Source organism: Lonchura striata, chromosome 5, assembly GCF_046129695.1.
Source record: "Lonchura striata isolate bLonStr1 chromosome 5, bLonStr1.mat, whole genome shotgun sequence".
Lineage (NCBI taxonomy): Eukaryota > Metazoa > Chordata > Aves > Passeriformes > Estrildidae > Lonchura > Lonchura striata.
In genome coordinates, this window is record NC_134607.1 from 63,742,508 (window position 1) to 63,761,566 (window position 19,059).

At 35.9% G+C, this 19,059-nt stretch overlaps 1 protein-coding gene and 1 long non-coding RNA gene across 10 annotated transcripts in view; one reads left to right on the forward strand and one right to left on the reverse strand.

The window, feature by feature from the left end:
- The window catches only part of PCLO (piccolo presynaptic cytomatrix protein), a 318,646-nt gene that overhangs the window by 14,036 nt on the left and 285,551 nt on the right, over positions 1–19,059 (reverse strand). The window lies entirely within an intron of this gene.
- LOC110475443 (uncharacterized) overlaps positions 6,088–19,059 on the forward strand; it is a 41,474-nt gene continuing 28,502 nt past the window's right edge. For 3 of the 4 annotated variants that reach the window (XR_013340040.1, XR_013340039.1, XR_013340041.1), the window contains exons 1-2: positions 6,088–6,419; positions 15,183–18,304. This is a non-coding gene — a long non-coding RNA (uncharacterized LOC110475443). The remainder of the gene's footprint in view (positions 6,420–15,182; positions 18,305–19,059) is intronic. The other variant, XR_013340042.1, reaches the window with a different exon arrangement.

The window sequence follows — 19,059 nt, forward strand, 5'->3', positions numbered from 1 at the left end:
GAAGTAGCTGCCTCCCATCATTCCATGTTATCAAGGCCAATTCAGCAATGGATTAAATAAGCAGGTAAATCTCACTGCAGCATAGCAGGAATTTTATTCAGTTCAATTGTCTAAATGTAAAGTTCTGGGATAATTTTCACTTTTATCTTAGAATAAGTTGAATTTCTTTCTGACTTTGTGTATTTTCACATAGATAGATAACGTATGAGTAGGTTAAACTTGGAAATTTAAATATGAGATGCCTAAATGCTGCTACTTGATAAACATCATACTTGAGTAATTTCCTGAGTGGATGCCAGATGGCCAGAATACAGAATCAGGAAAATACATAAACTGGCATTTTGTTTCATAATTGTGTATAAATTGGTATGGGCTCTCCTGTTCCAGAAGATTGACTGGGGGGTACTAGAGCAGGGGAAAATACAAGGGGAAAAATATTAAGAAATATTTCCCAGCATTCTTCTTTTCAAATGAAGCTTATAGATTAAATTATTGTTTACAAAATAGGTAGGAAATGCTCTTCTGGAGCTTCAGGAGCCAGACACTCTGAAAGATTTTAAATCAGAGGAAGATCCTTCTAAACAGCTCCCAGTGATACTGAACTACTGAAGAGATGCATAATCTCCTTAGGTCTTTATCTGTTTTGATACACTGAGAAATTAAATTAATTAATCTTAGGGTTCTGTACAGTGTTTATTGATAGAATAAAGGAATTTTTTGATGTACTGAACTGCTGTTTGTCTCACAGATATTTAATGACTTGGACTTGGATGGTTATCTCTAGCATGGTATAATGAGAAATAATATATTCCAGAATAAAACAAATCAAATATTCCTATGCAGATGTATTTCTTAAATAAACAAAATCTTGTATTCACCTATGTTAGGATATGTTTGCAATATTTAGAGAGTTAGAACGTAGCACGTCATAAAACCTAAGTAATCTGAGATTCCAATCTAAGCCTTGAAAACTTGAATTAAAAAAAGGACAAAATTACAGCTTCAAAATATGGGACATGATTAAAGACAACACAAAAAAGATGGGTTCTCTCACAAGACCAATGTTCCCTAGTAGCTTTCTGATCTTAGATTTCATCTCTCAGAAATGGAGTTAATAATATCTCTTAGAGTTGTTTGGGTTCAGTAACTGAAACTGGGTTTTCTGTGAAGAGAGGGACTTTGATCGTGTAAACATGGACACAACTTTGGAGTGTGATCCCAGGGGAAAACAGTCTGAGGAAGGTTGTTGAGGACCTTGCCACTGTCGAAAATGTCTCCACAGTAACCCATGAAGCTCCTACAAACATAATTTTCTAACACAGTGCTGTTGTACCAAGAAATATGCTTCTGCTGGATTCCTTTATTGCTATTTTAAGAATCAGATGTTCATCCTCCAGCAGACAGCTGTACTTCAGAAAACAACAAGATAACATGATCTTATTGCAATAAATAATTCAGTATTACTGCAAATAGTAGGCTATACATATATATATAGTATATATATTTCAGTATTAGAGCTAAACTACTCCAGCTGAAGGTAAAGCGAAAGTATTCTGTATAATTTTAAACATACATATATCAAGAAGTTAAAATGCCAGCCAAAACTTTCCACACCTTCTACTCTTTTTAAAAGCAAATCTTTCTCTCTCTTTTTATTTTTTCCTTTTTTTACCATCACACAAGTTACTTGCAGTACTAGCAGTTTGTATTCATGCCTTTCATCCTCTTGCTGGGGCATGAGCTACTGGCAAAGCTGCTGCAAAATAATGATGAATAGCCTTTATAAACAATGCTTCTCAATGCTTACAGGTTCCAACATTTTCTGTCCTTATGATTTTTTTTATTTTCTTCTTTTTGTATTTTACCTTTTGCACATATATTTTGTTTGATATGAAAATTGCCACAGTTTTCTCTTGTAAGCTGGTTTTATATTCTTTTTTTTTCTGCAGTAAGAAAAATTAGACATCTAATACAGTTTTAACTACCTCTTGTCTCACAGTGTTTTAAATACATGTTGGGATTACTACCATTGGTCTGTCTCAATAAATATGAGGGTGAATATGATCTGAAATTCCTTGCAACTGGATACTCAGTTTGCTTTTCACAGTGCAATCAACAGCTCATGGGACAAAATGAAGCTCAAAGAAAGGTTTTATTTATCTATCTCTGCTCTGAAGAGGAACTCCTGCTGCTAAGGGTCCCTAATATGTGTTCAGTCTGATCTAATCTGACTGTGGAGAGGCTGTGTGGTGTTACAAAAGAGGAGCTGGGTGTTATTATGATTTATTCTATGCCTTATGTGACACAGGCAGGGACACTGTGTGCAGGGAGCCATTCTCCTATGAGACACCAAGCTCAGTCCCCTCCTGATAAATGGTTCTCTCTGGGAACAGACAGAAACCAAAGGAGCTCCTCTCTTTTTTGCTTCCCTCTCCTTACCTTGCACTGTGCACTGCTGAGGACAGGCTGTATATTCTGGGATGAGCAAGGAAGGTCTTTCATTAATATCTCCCAGTGTCCTCAGAAGCGATGCACATGCAATCATGTAATGGGAGAGAGGAGCAGAACTCAGGATCTTTGCTCACAGCAAACACAATTTACAATTTTGTGGGCACTGAGCAGGGCTGACTTTGAGGCTCAGGCATATGAAAACACTGACAGCTTTATATTGTGATTCTCAGACCTACCAGGTTCACTGCTGAGAGAAATTTAAATATACCTGTGCAGAAATTTAGCCTGTATGCCCCAAGTCCTTATTTTAAGTAAAAAAGAACCTGTTGTACAAAATATATTTTCAAAACAGAGAAAGTATTTTGCCTGGAATAGTTCCCAGAAAAAAATATAAGCTCTGTTCCATTTATTGGTCATTCTATGTGTGCCCCTAATTCATAGCTTTTATTCTTTTTTTTTTTTTTTGAAAGAAAAATTCAAAACAAACCAAAAAAATAAACGAAACCAAAACTCAATTCTGACTATACATTGATACCATATATAAAAATTTTTGATCTGAAGTAATGTGATGTGTGGGAAAATAACACTGATACTTCGCAATATGCTCAAATATGAAAAATAAAGACATGTTCCAATCCACTTTCAACCAACTTTATTTCTGTTGTGTGACTTTCTAAAATGTTGTAGGAAAAGTGAGGCGGTGGGAGGAGTGTAATGAAGGAATAATGTTAGAGGAGGTGAATGTGGTGAAAGAGTTTCACTTGTATCAGAAGTTGCCTAAGTATAAATGACAGTATAGAAGATCCAGAGGCTTTATCCAGTAAGATTTTTTATTTCCAATAATCTAGCCAGACTTGTCCCTGTGCCATAGAGATATTTGGAACAAATGGAGGGAAAATAATGACACCTGTAAATATCAAATTTAGATGATCAGCGATTACTCCCCAGGTTGATTTCAACAATGAAGATGAACACAGTATATACCTGTGTGGATTTGACTGGTAATAGCAAGAGAGAGAAAGAAAATGAAGTGAGGGAAGTCAAGATATTTACACAACTCATCCTACTAGATTATGACTTATTTATATCTTCCACTTCTGTGGAAGAAAATTCTTGTGTTCTAAACTGATAATTCTATCAACATGCTCTCTGCACTTCCTTCAAATACTGGATTTCCCCAAAATTTATCTCTGATTTATAATTACAAAGTAATGACAGGGTTAGTCATAAGGAAATGTTTATGTCTAATGGAAACTCCCTGAATTTTGTAGGCAGTAGAGAAAATACCTTCTTAAGCTTTTGCTTTTTGGATGGATAAATGCTTTTGGGGGTAATGCCTGCATTTTTAGTGTTAGTGGAGAGGCAAGTTAACGCCTTTCATTTAGAAAACAGATTTTTAGCCAATGAAACTAGGCTAAAAGCATCAAAATTAAAATTTACAGCTCTATAATTTTCCACAACTTTAGAGAAAACTAAAACTTGAGAGAAAGATAAAATGATGGTTGAAATTATTCCTGTGATGTTAATTGAACTACAAAGATAGGTGCAGCCTGAATCTGAAAGGGGAAACTGTGCAATCTCAGGAGAAAATACTCTCTTCAACCACCTTTTTTCCTTTTCATCCTCACCATAAATCACTGCCCAAGTCTAAATATCTATTCATAGTCTTCACAACTTTAGCATCTTACATAATGAGACATATCAGACACTGCAGATTCAATTGCATAAAAGATGGCTTGCCACAGCACATCTGAAATTTTGATGATGAAAAGCACATTTTGCCCTGGCTTTTTGTATTAAAAAAACCTTCATACACAGAGAAGAAGAAAACTAATGCCGAACGTACAGAGCAACCTGAACCTTGACTATTTAAGCTTATTCTACTGCAGCTTTACCAAGGACAAAATGTTTTGCTAAAGGGAGAAAAAAAATTGCAAACTGCCTGCAAAAGTCTGAATTTGACATAACAACAGTTCAGTCAAGTATTTGCACAATGCTACAATAATCTCTGTGTAACACATAAGAAATATTTTACTAAAGTAGGACGACTGAGTCTGCACTTTTTTCCCATGTCAATACGAGAACAAAAAATGGGTCTCACGTATACAAAAATAGGGAGGATTTTGCTAGATTTGCTTAGGTTCTCATTAAAAAATGACATATCTTAAGCTACTTTCCCTCTCTCATGGTAAAGACTTTTTTGTTTTAGTTTTGATATGCAAGATTTTGAGAGTTCAACATAGTCTGGAATTACAAAATCCCTTCTGAGACAGCCTTCACTTTCTGTGTCAAAATAATGAAAAATTTTACACCTTTTCACTCTGAATATACATATGAAGGTGTGAGTATCACAAGAGATTTATTTATTCATTGTGTCCACTTGATTTTGAAAAATTAGACATTCTGGTTTGAAACACTGGAAATCCTAGGAAATGGATTGTCTTATGTAACAATATGATGAAAGTAGAATGGAAATAATATAAGCACTTTAAGGGGAGAAAAAATTAGTCACCTGAATGGTAATAAGAGATAATGGAAAATGTCCTTAATATAAAATAAAGAAGATCGAATAATTATAAACATAATTCAGAAGTCTTATGTAGCATAATATCAGGAGAGGAAAGCTAGATTAGATTACCAAGGAGGTTTTGCATTTATTGTATTTACTTTTGGGAATCCAAAGAGAGACAAATAATTTGAACAGAATGTCTTGTACTTGGGGTATAAACAGTATTCACCAACCTAAATTAAAATACACTGAGTATTTAGAAAATGTTGTAAGAACAATGTATTCCCTAAAAAATAGCTAAAAATTGAAAAGAATTAAACAAAAATGCTTGCAGGTTGCATTTGCAAAAAGTAGTTTTCTGTTAGAAAACCTGCTGACCACTCAGAGGTGGGAAGAATGACGTGAAAGCAAAGTTTATTTATATAATGTTTGCTAAACTTGTGGGTCAGGCAGAAGCAAAGCCAGTCGTGTTGCATTTGAATTTAAACTCAAGAATGTGTTGCATAACAGGAACACTTAAGAACTCTATTTGCTTTGGCAGAGGGCTGTTTAAGTAGTGATTTTTTATTACTTGTAGTGTTTTGGACATATAGTCTAACGAAAATAACCAAAAAACCTTCAAAGGCAGATGGATAAAATTATATGCATGTCTTAAGAGATTTTATTTCATTAGAAAAATAAATAGAAAACCAGTTAAAAGGTAAAATTCTAACTTCAAGAGCAGATGTTACCTAAATATCTAATACAGGTTTAGTTTTACTAGACTGGCTGAAGTTTTAAAAGTGGTAATCAAACTGAAAAAAAAATTACTACTGTTTTCTGACTGAAAATGCAATTAAAATATATTTTGATATTTTCTCTTTGTCATAAAGCTGTTCTATCAAAAGGATGTATTCTCAGTGACAAGGACTTGGTGTAAGAACCACATATGATGTGGCTTCGTTTGGAGAGTGACTCATCGAACATTTTCTGCACAGACAATAAGCACTGAGCCTGCACTGTTAGTGCAGTGGAACAAGCTGTTTCATTTCACAGCTTGGCCGAGTCATTTATAGCCCACAAAAAAATTACTTAACACATGCTGGCATATGTAACTTAATAAGGCTTTCTTTGAGAAGGAGGTGGAAGATGGCATTTGTATACACAAAAACATCCATACACATACCCAACCTAGCACAATATGTTAGCACTCTTTTGTGCCATAAACCTAGTAGGCATACTATCATGATAGCTGGAGATGAAAATTTTTGGTGAGAACAAGCCTATTCACTCCTCACATCATGATTTCCAGATTCCCCCTCAGATTTATACTGCAGCTCTGAGGCACTTTCAGTGAAATATGCTTAAAGTCTTGCTCATACCTCCCTGGAGCTACACACTGGAGAGCACAGCCGTGTGTGCTGCACAGCTTGGGTACCAGAGCAAAAGCTTCTGCACTGACTGTTCATGTGGAAGACAGGTATGCTCTTATATTAATAGTTTTCCTTTTGCATACTTACATTTCCTGGTGGGCAGCAGCTCACAGTTGAGATGCTCTTTCTCTTGCATTAAATAAGAATGATTACTGAAATTATTGTTGCTAATAGGACTACTAAGTGTAAGAGTATCAGACCTTGCCTATTCTGTGTGGCAGTCAGAGCTGTGATAATTCTAACAAAGCTCATTGTCACTAACATATGAAAGAAAACCAAATCTGTCTTCCAGAACCATCAGAGTATTTTGGGGCTGGCTGTAGAGGACCTAGGAAATTTTAGCATAAGAATGAATACTTGTAATCTCTACTGGGATTCTACTAGCTGCATAATCTGTCCAACAGAGCAACAGAGGATGATCCTTCCCATTAATAGGATAAATATGGAATCAGCTCAGTCAAAACTAAAAAAAAACCTATTAATCCAAATTTTGCTCAGGAGAGATGAACAGAAATGTTCTGCAGAGTATTCCATAGTATTATGCAGAATTTAAGAGTTCTATAGTCTGTGGAGGACTGATGTCTGAAGGCATCTTACAGAATTGTGGATATGGTTCCTAAACTTGCCAATCTGGAGAAATATCAATTTACCTTTGGCTCCTGCCTGGAGTCTTCTAGTCAATGGTAGAGTTTTTTTTTGTTTTGGGTTTTTTGTTTTGTTTTGGTTTGTTTGTGTTTTTTTTTTTTTTTTTTTAAGTTTTTAACCTTTCACCAGAAATCTTTACAGACTAATGTACCTGCTTTTTAGTGGAATGCACACTTTACATTTTCTCTCTCATTCAGCACTCAGCTATGCCATTATTCTTTATTTCATACAATGCTGGTTCCCTCAAGCTGCTATAACAGACATCCTAAAGTTGGTATTTCATTGCGCTGTTAAACTGATTTGTATGGCTAAACTCCACAGAGATATATTTGAATAAAAATATTACATAAAAACCTAGAGCAGAATGAAAAGTACAGGGACAGTAAAGCACTTATGCAAATCCACTCAGAGATTTATAATGAAGACTGAGATGATGGAAAGAAAAAGACAAAGGGAAATTGTGTTTCTATTTAGAATGTTTGTGAATTGGTAAGAAACCAGTTAACGGAAATGAAAAACAATGGCAAAGGTCAACATTTTAAGTCCATATTCCAGGTGGCATAATGATGCTACAGAAGAGGTCACAATCTTCTGTAGGGGTGAAAATACCAAAATGTTTCTGAGTTTCTGAACTTCCATGGGAAATGAGAGAGATAGTAGAAGTCCTCTCACAAAGAGAGGTGAGCTGGGAATCATGGACTTTAGTAAAATAAAAGGGCCTATTATTCAGTCATGGGAGAATATGATAGCTTGGTAGCAGAGATGCAAGGGGAAATTATTTATAGTGCAAAACTCAAATTTTTTTGTATGATCACCTAAAATATCTTTTCAGGACTTTTTAGAGAAAAAAGTCAGAGACTGAGTCCTCTCAGATACTGGTACCTTTCCCTGGTGCCACACAGAAATGAGGTAATCTTGCCTTGGAATCTGAGGGTGTTCCAAATAAGAGGGTTAGAGACTATGATTTCTTGGCTTCCACCTGGATTTTATATCAGTTCCACCTGCAACTGGAAAACTTTTCTGATGAAAAGTTTCCCCGAAATGATGTTCATCAGAAAAGGTGAATAAGAAAACACACATATGCTGATGCTTATCTCTGTCTGGCTTAGAAACTCTCTCTACATTCTCTGAAATCACTGAAGCATATACCATCTATCTGTAGATAAAAAGAAATCCAACTATTTTGAAACTAATTAAAAATCCTTTTCTGCTCTGGGCAGTATGCATGTAATGGAACTTTTATAATTAGCTGAATCTTTCCAATAATGAATACAAAGAAGTATCTCATAGTGAGCTAATGCTCTGACATCTCCTGTAAATCTACTTTCTGGCAACTGAAAAGTTTAGTCTCTTGTTTTGAGAGTTAATGCTTCACAGACTTTATGCACTGAGGCCAACCCTCATGATTTTGTCAAGAATCTCTGAGATTTAATATTGCTCATTTGAAAATGCTTATAATTCACATTTAAAAATTAAAGCTGTGCATATGGGAATTGAAAATAGAGTTTTGCAGGACCTCAAAAATAGAAAGTGCAGCATATATTCCTTGCATGTTATTAAAAACTTCTCTGGTGAGTTTTTAAATGTAAAATACCTGGGACATGGAAAAAAACAAAAGCTATTACTATTGTATACTCATTATTAATTTTTAATAAAGTGCAGCATTGCATTTGCAATCATCATCCATGAATATGATGCCAATACCTGAAGAAATTTCATAGACTTTCTTTACAATCTCAATGAATTTAGAACAGAAAATAAGGGGTAGTGTGTGGGGTGGGGGGTGGGGGGGGGTTAAACTAAAAACAAAGATAGATATAGGAAACCAGAACATCTTTTCCTGAATTTTTAAGTTATTCAGAAAGAATTTCATACTGTAAGAGAGAAGATTGAATAAAAATCTGATATACAGATTTATTAAACCTCCAGTTCAGGTTTGCATGAACTGAAGAGAAATAACTTCCTCCAAAGAGTCACTACAAAAACAATCCTGTTAAAGTAAAAAATATTTAAAACTTTACAGCATTGCCTTTTTAGATACCCTAAAGAGACACAATATGACTACTGAGTATCTGCTTGGAATTGGCTCAAACCCAAGAAAATACACTGTTGCTTAGGGCAATGTTCATGAAGAATGACTTGCCAAGCTGCTGCCTGCCCATGGTTAGATACCACACCAACTGAGACACCCAGCACCACTGGAGAGAACGCTGCAAAGTACCAGATCAAGCTTCTCCTACTTCATCACCTAGAAGAACCAGTGTCAGGTCGCAATTTCAGTGTTATTTGTGAGCAACCTCACAAATTTTGAGCAAACCCAACAAATTGCTTCTGCATCTGTCAGGAAAAACAGTCTATGATGTATATTTTCTCACAGAATTTGTCTCTTAATTCGAAGTCGGAAAAAAATATTAAAAGCTGTATAAAATCTCAGAAGTAATTTTAACTGATTAAAGGACACGCAAAATATTAAATGATTGAGGACTGAGAAAACAAAAGGATTCAAATGCACTTGTTGATTGGTGGTAATGCTAATTATTTTTCTGTTGTGATTATCATTGTGAAATACAGGATTTCATAGCCAAAGAAGCTGAAGACCATGTTTTATCTTTGAAGTTATTTTATTTGTTGCCTTGTTGATGCCAAATTTTATCCTCTTCACAAGTACCACACATACCACAAGTCCCCTTTCACGAGGTGCCTGTTTATGAAGTTTCATAACACCCCTTGCATGAGGTTTCAGAAGCAAAATTTTGTGGATCCATTGCTGAACCACAAGACTCTGAGTGCTGTTATAGTCATGTTCCTCTCAGTCTTGAAGTCACAAGGTCTGTCTGTTGGTAGCTCTTCCAAAGAGAAAGAAGCTTTATTCACCAGTCAAATCTATACATTTTACCATATTTATATCTGAAATTTGAGCATATGTATGCATTGTAATTCAGGTGAGCACCAATTTAACTTCTCTGCACATTTTCGTTCCTCCTTCCCAACATAGTTTGGCTGCAGGAAAGAATGCAGACCTTTAAGTCTATGATTCTGACCAAGGACCATCATACAGATGTGGAGACTGCAAACTTGCTACTGAAATGGCTCACAAGACATCTAATTATCCTGTGCAAAGCACTCCACTTCCAATTTTTAAATAAAATCCATACAATACAATTCAGTAGCACAACATAAACAACCCTCTACATTAAATAGAGCTTAGCCTGAGATGTCCATCATGCTGAAAGCTAATAGTCACAATTTCCATTAAAAAATCAAAATTTCTATCTCAGACCTTTTGTGATAAATACTTTCAGCAGCTTGCACTACTTCTTCTTTGTGAAATTTTTGGGTTTATCTCTTAATAATGATAATGATAGTGGTAGTTAGTAAACACCTAAAATTTAGAAAGGATAGTGGTCTGTATTATATGTTTACAATCATTATTTTTACAAAAATATAAGTAATTATAAGTAGTCTTAATCAGAAAGGTGAGGCAACTACGGTTAAAGAGAGTAATTGGTACATTGGTATTCTTCATTACTTTTCTAAACTATCTCAGAGAAGCATATAGATGCAACAGGAACAAGCTTTCAAGCTTCATGCTGAATTTACTTCAGTTTTCCATGTGACAAATAAGATCCAGCAAAAGAGTATTTTTTAACAAGAATGCTTCAAGAAACATAAGGCAAGTCTGCTACCCCACTGAGCACTGTGCTTTCTGATTTTGAAAGCTGTTTGTTATGCTTTGAAAACAGGCACTGGTAAAGGCAGAATTAACTCCTCTGCTGTCAAAAGACAAAAGTGGTGCAACTAGCACTGAGAAAAAAATTTGCTGAGTTTTCCTCAGTGATTTACCATAAAACCATCATCCTTCCACTTGGAAAAAGAATGTGCAAAATAAACAACCTGGCTTGGATTTTTTTTTCCTGTTATTTAACAATTCTGGTTTTTTTAATATCCCCTTATTTACAAAGCCTGTGATCAGATATTCCAGGTCTTGTTGTCATTAGGGAAAGAAAAGAATACATTAATTGTAGGCAGTTGCAGCAGGAAACATGAAGTAATAGAACCTAATTACTCAGGAGGAATTCAACCAGCTCAGTGGTTATGAAAAATACTATGGAGTTTTTTAATAAACAGTTGAAGCAGATTGCTGCTTTAAACTCTTTTTGATGAGATGTTCCCTTAAATAAAATTATACCATCCCCAGTACCAGTCTAGCTGAAAAGATTGCTACCTGTAACTAACCACCAAGTTTTAAAAAGTCATAAACAGGCATTGGTGCTGAAAGAGCTCTCCCCAAATTCCTGCTTATTGCTTCCCACACAGTGTCCCTGACTTTATCTCCTGTAGCCATAATGTTTGTACAGCTGCATAATGAGCTCATTGGCAGAAATGATCCTACTCACTGGAACCTCACCCCTCCCTTGTCCACCCCAGTGTATTGATTTTGGGTTAGTCACCTAACCTGAATCAGCACACACCTTATATCACCATGAAGGGTAAGATGAGGTTCAGGGAAACGAAAAATGGCATTTTACAGATATAATGCTGGTTTAAAATGTGCTTTATGAAGTAATTGAAAACAGATAGAATGATTCACAGAGCAAAGGACTGCTGCAGCACTCCAGTCCAACCTCACACTCACACGGTTAATTTCCACATTAGGTGAAGCTGAACAGAGTGTTTTTGTAAAGTTTTGAACCAAAACTTTATTTTGTGTGATTTTGTTGAGTTGGTTGGTTTACCTTGCTTTTTATTTTCCTTTTATTCAGTTAGAATTTCCTTTATTTCAGCTTGTGAATGTTATCTATTTCCTATTTCTGACTGCTGAGCTCTGAGAAGAGTCTGGCTTCTTCTTCATACTAACAAGCACCCTGTGGAAGGGAAGAATCCTTTCCTATGACCTGCTCCCTGCACAGTTAATTTTACAGTCCAGTATGCAAGTAATAATGTTCACAAAGATATTTTCTAAATTAATATTGTTTCAAGAAAAATTGTTGTTTTCATTGTACAAATGACCTCCTTGGGAAAAAATCTGATTTGAAGAGTGTTTTAATCTCTGTTTGGAGCAGAACAGAGTGGACACTGCACATTTTGCTATGAGACCATGAAAAAAAAAATCTATTGCTTTGTGGGAAAAAAACATTGCCTCCAATGCTAGGACTTTCAGTAGTTTTAAAATTGCTTTGGGCACCAATTACATTTTTTCAGTTTTGCTCATTTTAAAGAAGTCTAAATAATATTGAATCTGTTTTGTGGTCCTTGCATTATTTCCCAACTGTTTGAAAACAAAAATCCCTTTTTATAGCACGTCTATTTTACTGTAAACAACAAAGAAAAGCTGCCTTAGGAAAAGAGCTTTAAATATAGCTGTGATGCTATCAACAAGTTAGCACTTCTGCATGAAAGCAAGTCCAGTCCATTCCAGAGTTTTGCTGCAGGAGATAGAAGTCAGTAGTGCCATAGCATACTACATAGCTGAGTTCTTCATCGCTCCTTTTTTGCTGGAGGGAGCTGGAGAGCTCAGATGCATTGGATACATCTTTCTGTCTGATAATGTATAGCTGGGCATGCTCTATTTAAGTTGAAGATTGGTTGTGAATCCCAAAGTTTTATAATGCTGGGAACGAGTGTTCATGAAGTGTGCTGAACAAACTGAATACAGAGTTTATCTAAAGACAGCTAGGCAGTTCTAAGAAGTGAGCATGTTGGCTTGTCCCTTTGGCCCAATTGCTAGGCAAAAATCAAAAGAAGGAATGTAACAGCCTGAGAACACCTCACAGCTCAAGGATAATTCAGTCCCTTGCTACTCTTTACTAGAAACATCTAAAGAATGAAATTTATGCTTTTCCTCACTCTAGTTTTGACACACATATGCCAGATTTCCTCACAAGTTGCCCGCTCCCCAATCATTCAAAGTCTGTGCTTCCAAACAGGCCCATGGTGTGAACATTAAAATTATTATATGCCCTCTGACAAGTTCCCACATCACCTTTGTCTCTTATTCTCCAATTTCATCTTTGTTCCTCTAGAAGTTCCCAGAGTTTGTTTATTTCCACTGTCCCAGCTGGTGAAGGATCCTTTTCTTCCTTCCATTAACCAACAGCGAGTTAAAGGTCTAAATACCGGTGGGTTTTGAGCCCTGAAGAAAAATCACTGAAATATTTAAGAGTGAGCTTTACTGAACTGTTGATATTTCCATGCCTCTCCCAAGGCCTAATTCTAAAATTATATGATGTATATATATGTAGTTCAAATATGAGATAGATTGAGCTGTCAGTGATGATAAATATTAGGGACACTGTTTAAAAAAGGAGGAAGTTACTGATTCTTTGTGTTGTGTTTTAATATGATCTACTTGTGTTTTCTGTTGTGATTTTTCCCTCGAGATTATAACAGGTTTTAACTCTGTCTGCTATGATTCTTGGTGAACTACAGTGAAGTGAGCAGGGACAGACCCACTATCTCCACAGAGGAAAAGCATTCAGAGAAGAGCACATCTGATCTCTTTAGGCACCCAGAGCTTCTTGCCAGGCTTGTCACAGACCAACAAGAGAAACTGCTGTCTGCTAATGTCTTTTGTGCGTGAAACACTTTCAGCAAATACAACCAGCTCCTCTGAGAGACAAAAAAAAAAAAAAAAAAAAAAAAAAACTTAGGAGAAAATCAGTAACTGTAGATCTACAGAACTCAAGATACATAAATCAGGAATGTTCCTACTTCTTTATAATAAGTTTCATGTCAATAAATGAATCTGTGGAAGATTTCTACATGCTCTCTATCATCTTATAGTTCTAGGTTTTTTTTTGTTGTTTTTTACATTTTCCATTGAGATTTGAAAGGTGGAAAAAAGAGAGAACTAGTGTGGGGTTTTCCTCAAGAGGAAACAAAAGAGAAGCTTATTTCATTGCTAAATTGATCACTAATCCTGGCAAAATTTATTTTGCCGTGTTAAAAACCAACCAACCAGTCAACCAACCAAAACAAACAAACCACCCCCCAAACAATCAATAAAATAAACAAACAAACATGCACAACAACAGCAACAAAAAAACCCCAGCCCCATCAGACTGGTTAGAAACAGTGAATTCCGAGAACTGAAAATAATAAATTATATAAATGCAATTGAAATAGAGTTAGTACTTAGTATCTACAAATGCACAAAATTGGTAGATTTTTGACCTGCTTCAGTGTTCATCCTGCTCATCTATAACAATTATATGTCTATGATTTCAAAATGGTTATGTTGTATCTGAGTAAACTGTGAGCTCAAAATTTCTCCCCTATCCTATTTTTCATGCCCTAATTAGAGCCTTTTCTAACAAACAATAATAATAAAAAAACAACTTTACACCATCTTGTGCTTCTTGGTAGTTCAAGATAATTATGGAACTTAACACTCCAAGTGGCAATTGCACTCCATGTTGAGCACAGCAGTCATTTTAGAACTTCAGACTAAATCAAATTAGCATTTTTGTCAAAAAAAGTTAAATATGCTTAAAAGTTACTTCCTGATGCATTATGAGTAATGTTTTACAGTGACTGTCTGTCACCTAACATCTGTTGGACATTGGGTAAGCCTGCTGCTAGGATTCATCTGTCTTTATCTAAGGGATTGCTCTTCTAGAATGCAGTTGGTCTTACATGCAAATAGATCTCTAAAATAGGTCAGATCAATTGTACCTTCAGAATGGTTATTTCATTCCACTGATTATAAATTTTTTATTTAAGTAGCTGATCCTCTCATAAATCCCATGATGAAATTTCTCATTGAATTACCTATTTTGGAGATCCAAGCAGTAAAAAGATATTGAATTAAGTTTTTTATATAGAGTAGACAAAACTCTAAGTTTTTAATTAGGTAATTAACATAGAGACAGAATGAGTAAGAGACTGAAATAAAACTTTTTTTTTATTCAGCAAAATCCCCAAACTACTTAAGCAGGTCCTGCTTGCAAAATCTTAAAGATCAGATCATAATATTCCTTATCCTTTATTTAAGATTCAAAAGAAATTTCCAGTGAACTCACTAATCATCAAATTATTGCAAATATTTATAATAAAGAAGACCATTAAACTAGTAAAACATGTAAAAGTCAATAGTAAAACTGAATATTAATAGGATATCAGAGCCACTATACAACACAGGTCTTATCTTTTTTTTTCCATTGCAGATAAAAACAGTGATGTTTATTCTCCAGAAAATAAAAGCTAATGAAACAAAAGCAGTATTTTAAATAATGTAGAACCCCATAGACACAGATGAAGCATTTCATTCAGGACACAGATGAAGCATTTCATTCAGAACAAAGGTTTGTTTTTAATTTCCAAAGAGGTATGTAAAAAGACTATTAAGTCATAATATATGCGTGTCCATATGTATGCATATATCTATGTGAGATTCAATAACTTATATATGTGTACAAATATGTATATATGCATGCACACATCTTGTCAGGACTTAAAGAATGCAGTGAAATACCTCAAGACATTGTCAGGGAAGAAAGTTCTTATAAAATAAAGCACCACAAGATGTAGAGGTGGCAAGAACGAAGCCACTAATTCCAGGCCTAAACTGAGGTGAAAGTTTGGAATTAGCACACTAGATGAAACCCCACTGTGATGTGGAACCTTGCAATAAGTGCAGAGGGCAACCCCAGGAAGATGCCAGGCTGAGGCAGATCTGGATAACCTATCTAGACAAAAATTCCCACCTTGGCAAACCATGAGAAAGGAAGCAAGTCCTTATACACATACCAGCCCAAGCTGTGGGAACAGCATCTACATTCTGTGGATGCCTGGGAATTAGATTGCATAAAAGTGATTCCTCCAGAAGAACACTCTAAGGACCCCCACCAGCAAGAAGACCAGAGGAGGAAGGGCAGGAAGAATGCCACAGCGATCCATGTGGTGATGACTACATTTCTACTTAATCCTTCTCTCTTCTCTCTCTGCCCTCCCTACCACACATACACTCCTCAATAAAATTCATACTCCTGATATTGGCGTATGGTGTCATTTGCACCTTAATTTGGGCAGAAGCATCTTTTGATAATCAGGTTCTAACACATGTATGAATATATGTTCATTTGTTCAAAAGTAAGCACATACATCATTGAAGTAGACTAAATCCTAGGAATCTACCTTGCCTCAGCACAAAGTATTTGCTTGCTGAATGAAGTCTAAATCAAGTCAAAATATCTGGGCTCAAATTTAAGTTTATGAAGTTAGAGTTATGTAAGTTAATTTCAAATTGCTGATACCAGCTTTGATCCTAGTATTTAGCATTATATAAATTTTCTGCTTATAATTGTTCCTAGATTTGACCTTCCCTTTCACAACTTACTGCAAAAAAAAAAAAAAAAACAAAACCAAAAAAACAAAGGAAATAAAGACACACACACACAAAAAATGCCACTAGCGTCAGTACAGAAACCAACTAGAGAAGCAAAAAAATTACATAGTTTGGATATTTCTCTGGAGACAAGACAGGTTATCTGATTTCCTAAAAGTTTGTGTCAAAATGTATTTCTTACATTTATGTAAGCAACTTTCTGAAATACAGTTCTGCTTATTTAATGTAAACAAATAAAGTAAATCAGCCCTGTGATAACCTGGGGAGTTAAAGATCACCTATAGAGCAGGACAAAAACATTCCTACTCTAACTGATAGAGTAAAAGCTGTTGAGTGTTAGTTCAGGTTTGCTCAGAGGACAGATTTCCCACCTTCAGTTTACAGAACTTTAGTTGCTCAGTCATCTAATGCTTCAAATTTTTCTGCATTCTCTAGCACCACTCCTGTATTTTTCACATACTGGAAAGTTTCTCATTGTGTGATCCCTCTTCTCATGCCGATATCAAGCTGCTGAAATTTCAGTGAAGTACACCCCAATCTAAACTGTTAAACATTATTCATCCAGGCCACTACGTCTATTTGGCTGTGTATGTCATCTGTGTGTGTCATGACCATGTATAAATATTATATAATTCATACAGAAGGGAAGCAATGTTTCCTGTGCAATGCAATGAAATATATTAATTTATTTCAAAATTTATTGCAGAACTCAAATGGGACAATACTGAATTGCAACAGTAAAACTTCCTTTAACTCGTTGAAGGCAGTCTCTTCTGTCACAAGCATCACTTGAATTCTAAATCTTGTCTGGATAAGTGAGGGGAGAGCAATGGAATGTTGTTTACCAGACTTCAGTAAGGCTTTTGGTGCTATCTCCCATGATATCCTCATAGACAAAGTCATTAAGTGAAGGTTGGACAAGTGGATGGTGAGATGGATGGAGAACTGGCTGAGCAGCAGAGCTCAGGGGGTTTGATCAGTGGCACAGAGACCTGGATGAAAACTTGAAACAAGTGATATCCTACAAGGGTTTTGATACTGGGTCCAATCTTGTTCAACTGATAACTTAGATGAAGGGGTAGATACTTCCCAGCAAGTTTGCTGATGACACAGGGCTGGGAGGAGAGGCCAATACCTCATTGGGCTGTGCAGCCCTTCAGATGGACCTCAGGAGCCTGGGGTCAACAGTCTGGAGAGCTGGGTAGAGAAGAATCTTCTGGAATTCAACTCAGGAAAATGCAGGATCCTTCACCTGGGGAGGAGCACAGATTATACCTGCTGGAAGGCAGGTCTATAGAGAGGGACCTGGGAGTCCTGCTGGACAATTGGCTCTGCATGTGTGCCCTTGTGCCAAGAAGGCCAATGGAAGAGCATTGCCAGCAGGCTGAGGGAGGTAATCCTGCCCATCTACTCAGCCCTTGTGAGGCCACAAATGCTGTCCTGTGTCTAGTTCCCCCACTACAAGAGGGACATGGAGATCCTGGAGCAGGTCCATCAAAGGGCTATAAGATTTTTTTCCTATCATGAGAAAAAGCTGTGACAGTTGGGCCTATCCAGTTTTGAGAAGAGATGACTGAAAGAAGACATAGCCAATGTCTATCAGTATCTGAAGGGATGGTGCCAGGAGGATGGACTGAGCTCTGTCCAGTGGTGCCGAGCAATAGGACAGGAGCAACGGGCAGAAACTCATGCACAGCAAGTTCCACCTGAACATGAGGAAGTACTTCTTTATTTTGTGGGTGACCAAGCAATGGAACAGATTGCCCAGAGAGAGTGTGGAGTGTCCTTCACTGGAGATATTTAAAGGCCATCAGAACAGATGGAAGGACAGAATGCGGAATGTGTGTTATCTAAAGTTTCCAGACAGAAACATTGTCTTTCCACTTATGCTGATTTCAAAATGAAGCAGAAAACTTGAAGTTCATCTGCCAACCATCAAAGGTAACTTGGTACCATAAAACAACTGTTTATACAAGGCTTAAAGCACTTCAGTCAGTTGAGAAGGTATTGGAAATCACATTTTGTCATTACAAGGGACTGCATTATAAAGATCAGGTTATCAATTCACATGATTCATTAGAAAACTAAGGAAGATGACAATTTTATTCATCCCTTCCTAAATTTTGTTTGGATTGTTTTAACCAAAAAGCTAAAACTAAATCAAAACTTGTAATTTATTTACGAAACCTGATCAGATAATTTTTGGACCTTTTTAAGAAAAAATGTGCTATTGTGTAATTTGTAGTATTAACATAAAAATAATAATGTAGATAAATTCAAAAATACATCCAAAAAATTGCTTTTTTTTTTTTTTTTTTTTTTTTTACTTTCATCTGTGATCATATCAGACATAGTATCCCCAAGAAAGAACTTTCTCTCAAAATTATAGCAGAAATTGGAATAATTATTACCTTTGGCCAGTGCTTTAAATATGTATCCATATATTCAGTTTGTCCCAGAGAGGGGCAGAGAAAAAAGGATGTGTTTGTAGTTTGTGTGGGTGTTCTTTCTCTCAGGATTTGCATCCCTTCCTATTATATCCATTTTTTGAGCTGTCTTCAGTTTAGAATATTTAGCCAGTGGCAGAAAATTGTACTTGAAACAAATTAGTCAGCTTTGTTCAACAAGAAAACAGCAATATTTAATTTTGGAATTTTATTCAGAACAACTAACCTGAGGGCAGTAGATGCTGCCAA